This window comes from Trichechus manatus, unplaced genomic scaffold, assembly GCF_000243295.1.
Source record: "Trichechus manatus latirostris isolate Lorelei unplaced genomic scaffold, TriManLat1.0 scaffold00122, whole genome shotgun sequence".
Classification (NCBI taxonomy): domain Eukaryota; kingdom Metazoa; phylum Chordata; class Mammalia; order Sirenia; family Trichechidae; genus Trichechus; species Trichechus manatus.
Window position 1 is genome coordinate 8454346 of NW_004444058.1, and position 4648 is coordinate 8458993.

Genomic DNA, 4648 nt, shown 5'->3' on the forward strand with positions numbered 1-4648 from the left:
CTGTCTCCTGCAGATTTCATGAAGTTGCATTTTTGTGCCCCTAATTCAAGAATGCTGTTCGCTTTGTCTCAAGATGGCCACACTTCACCAGCCCAACTGGTAGGGCACCTACAGTCCATAAGTTTCTTAATCATCTAGTCCTCCTGTAACAGGAATACCACAAATGAATGTCTTTAACAAACAAGAAGTTTATTCCCTCACAGTCTAGTAGGCTAGAAGTCCAAATTCAGGGCATCAGCTCCATGGGAAGCTTTCTGTCTCTGTCAACTCTGGAGGAAGGTCTTTGTCATCAGTCTTCCTGTGGACTAGGAGTTTCTCCACACAGGAACCCCAGGTCCAAAGGATGTGCTCTGTTCCTGGCACTGCTTTCTTGGTGGTATGAGGTCCCTTGTCTCTGCTTGCTTCTTTTATATCTCAAAAGATTGGCTCATGACACAATCCAATCTTGTAGATCGGGTCCTGCCTCATTAACATAACTGTCGCCTATCCCACCTCATTAACATCGTAGAGGTAGGATTTACTACACATAGGAAAATATCAGATGACAAAATGGTGGAAAATTACACAATACTGGGAATCATGGCCTAGCCAAATTGATACACATATTTTGGGGGGACACAATTCAATCCACGACATTCTACCCTTTGGCCCCCCAAAATTCATGTCCTTGCCACATGTAAAACCTATTCACCCCATCATATCATAGCAAAAGTCTTAAATCAACTTGAAGTCCAAAACCCAAAAATTCCTCTTCATCTGTGAAATCTAGAATACAAGTTATCTGCTTCCAAAGATGCAATGGTGCAACAGGCAGGCACAAGCTAGACATCATTACAAATGGGAGGAACTGGGGGGAAAGAAAGCATAACAGGCATCAAGCAAGTCAGCAGAACACATTACATTAGCCTCCAAGACTTTGAAATCAATCCTCTGTTCTCTGAGACAATTTACACAATGGCCCTGCCCTCCAGACTCTAGGTATTGGCCACACTCTCCAGATTCTGAGTAGAGTCCTCTAGGCCCTGGGCTTCAGCTCCACCTTCCAGGACCAATGGGACGGCAACTCTGCTCCCTCGGCTTTAGGCGCATCATTCTCCTAGTCCATCTGAGTGGCGACTCCACCCTTAGAAACACCAGAGGCCACAGCTCCATCCTTTGAAACTCCTGAGGTCCTGGCCATACCTTTTGAGACTGAGGCAGCTTCCTGTCTTGGCCCTTCAGCTTCTGCTTCCTGGTTTCTCGGCCTCTTAGCCTCACTCACACCCGCATCTGCCCTGCTGGGCAAATGTTCCAAAGCTCTGTAGCTCCCCCGATTAAGTGCCTAGAGATGACCCACTCCACCAGTAAACATCCAGAAGGCACTCAGCTCTCTTGCTCCATGGGTCAGCAAGCCTAGCTCCAACAATAGGCGGCTGGAGGCACTGAATTCCACCAGGAAGGCTCCTGTGCAAAGGTACTCAGCACTCTCACTCCATGGGTTGGCTACAGACCTGTCTGGTGCTAGTCTCCTTGTTCTGCTGCTGCCAGTTCTCTGCTGTGGCTGGTTCTCTGCTGCTGCTTCTCACCATATGCACCATCTCCAGCGTTAACAGTTCTCACTTTCTTCTGAGTCCTCTATCCATTCAGTTTCAAAACTGCTTCCACATTTTAGGTATCTGTTAGATCAGCACCCCACTCTCTCAGTACCAAATTCTGTCTTAAGTCATCTAATGCCACTGTAACAGAAATACAAGTGGATGGCTTTAACAAATTTATTCTCTCACAGTCTAGTAGGCTACAAGTCCAAATTCAGGATGTCAGCTCCAGGGGAAGGCTTTCTCTGTTGGCACTGGAGGAAGTTCCTTGTCATCAACCTTCCCGTGGAGTAGGAGCTTCTCTGCGCAGGAACCCTGAGTCCAAAGGACCTACTCTGCTCCCAGCACTGCTTTCTGGGTGGTATGAGGTCCCCCTGTCTCTCTGCTCACTTCTCTTTTATATCTCAAAACAGATTGGGTCAAGACATAATCCAAACTTGGAGATTGAGTCCTGCCTCATTAACATAATTGCCGCCTATCCCACCTCAGTAACATCATAGAGGTAGGATTTACAACACATACGAAAATCACATCAGATTATAAAATGGACAGTCACACGATATGGGGAATTATGGCCTAGCCAAATTGATGCACATAGTTTTGGGGGACACAATTCAATTCATGACAGTAAGTCTCCTCGTTTACGGTTTTCACTCAGTTGCTCCTTCCTTTCAGTGTTTGATCTAATTCTTCATCCTTCTGTTAGCTGTTCTGGGTTCCCAGATTGTCATACGTATCTGTTTCACTTAGTTTCTCTGTTCTTTGCTCTACAGGGATGGCATGGTTTGTGTGACTAAGTCGCCATCTTTGGCCCCGTATGCATGTCCAAGTTTTAAATAATTGAAAAGGCTTTGAGCTTTTTCTTCCACTAAACAAGGGCTAATAGGCATAATGTGCTGATTTTGATTGTCTAACCAAATTATCAATAGGCTTTCCATTTCAATAATTAAAACTGTTTTGCTTAGTAACAGAGCCTATCATGTGCTCCATTATTTTCATTTTATTCTGTAAATTTGTTGCAATCTTTGACTGTGTTGTTGTTAGGTGCCACTGAGTCAGTTCTGACTTACAGAGACTCTATGTACAACAGAATGAAGCACTGCCTGGTCCTGTGCCATCCTCACAACCATTGTTATGCTGTTATTGTTGTTTTTAAGTGCCGTCGAGTCGGTTCTGACTCACAGTGACCATATAGGACAGAGTACAACTGCCCTATAGGATTTCCCAGAACCATCTGGTGGATTTGAACTGCCAACCTTTTGGTTAGCATCCGAGCTCTTAACCACTATGCCACCAGGGCATAGCCTAACGCTTTTCCAATAATCAATGGTGTTTCACCTCTTTCTGATAGCTTTATTATTTCCACTTTATTTTCAATTGTGATCGTTTTCCTTTTTGATCAGATTTACGCTTTGGAGGCATGGTTACAAGAGAAAGTAAGTGAAAAATTTAAGCCAAATACAAAGTTACACACCCAACACATTGTTAGGGGCAATGTGATCTGACTTAAAAAGGAATGCAGTATTCTCCTTCCTTGAGACAAGAAACCTCAGAAGCCATGCAGTGTTTTCATGATCCTCACAAAGTAATGTGTGTTCATTATTATGAAAACTGTATTTAACTCTAATTTTTAACACAGTAGCCTTTATGGCAGTCCATTCTTAAGTACAAGTTGTCCATAAGTTGGACGTTCTTCACCTGAGGACTTACTATATTTAAAAAGAACTCAGAACTGTAGTTAAACAGGAAAACCACTAATCTCATACACAAAAAAGTATAACAAAATTGCAGATGGAAATCCTCTACTATCAATAATTACAGTGACGGTAAATGGATTAAATACTCCAGTCAAGAGACAGTGATAGAATGGATAAAGAAGTATAACCTGTCCATATGCTGTCTACAAGAGAAATACCTTAGGCACAAAGACATAAATAGGTTAAAAGTCAAAGAACGGGAAAAAAAAGCATACAGTAAACAAAAGAGAGCAGGATTGGCAATGTTAATATTTGATAAAATAGACTGTAAGTCAGTATCTATTATAAGAGACAATGGACAGTATATAATGATAAAAGAATTACTTCACCAAGAAGATATAACAATTACAAATATCTACATAGCTAAACTTAGAGCCGCAAAGTTTATAAAGCAAACTCTAACAGAAATAAAGGGAGAAATAGGCAGATCTACAATAATAGTAAGACTGTAATACACCACTTTGAAGGATGGACAAAACAACAAGAAAGAATATAAACAAAAAACTTGAATCACACTATTAATCAATTGAACCTAACAGAACACTCCACACAAAATCAGGACATATACATTCTTCTCCAATGCACATAGATTATCCTCCAAAAGAGGCCATATTCTAGGACACAAAACAAATCTTAATAAATTTAGAAAGATTGAATAATACAAAGCATCTTTTCTGACCACAATGGAATGAAGTTAGAAATCAATAACAGAAAGAATAAGAGAGAGAAAAAAAAACACATGATAATGAAACACCACACCACTGAAAAACCAATGGGACACAGAAGAAATTAAGAGAGAAATAAATAAAACTTAGAATTGAATGAAAATGAAAACATAACATACCAAAACCTATGGGACACAGTGAAAGCAGTGCTCAGAGGGAAATTCATAGCAATAAATGCCTACATTAAAAAAAGAAGGAAGATCCCAAATCAATAGCATAACTTTGCAACTTGAGGAAATAGAAAAAGAATAAGAAGCCCAAAGCTACTAGAAAAGGAAATAATAAAGATTAGAGCAGAAAAAAGTGAGATAGAGAATAGAAAGAGAAAGACTCAACTAGACCAGAAGCTGGTTCTTTGAAAGGATAAGTAGAATAGAGAAACTGCTGGCTTCACTGACAAGGGGAAAAAGTGAGAAGATGCAAATAACCAAGATAAGAAATAAAATTGGAGACATTATAACAGATCCAACTTAGATAAAGAGGATCATAACAGAATACTATGAAAAATCTAACTTCAACAAACTTGAAAACTTAGATGAAAGGGACAAAATTCTAAAAACACATAACCTACCTAAATGAAACCAAAGAGAAG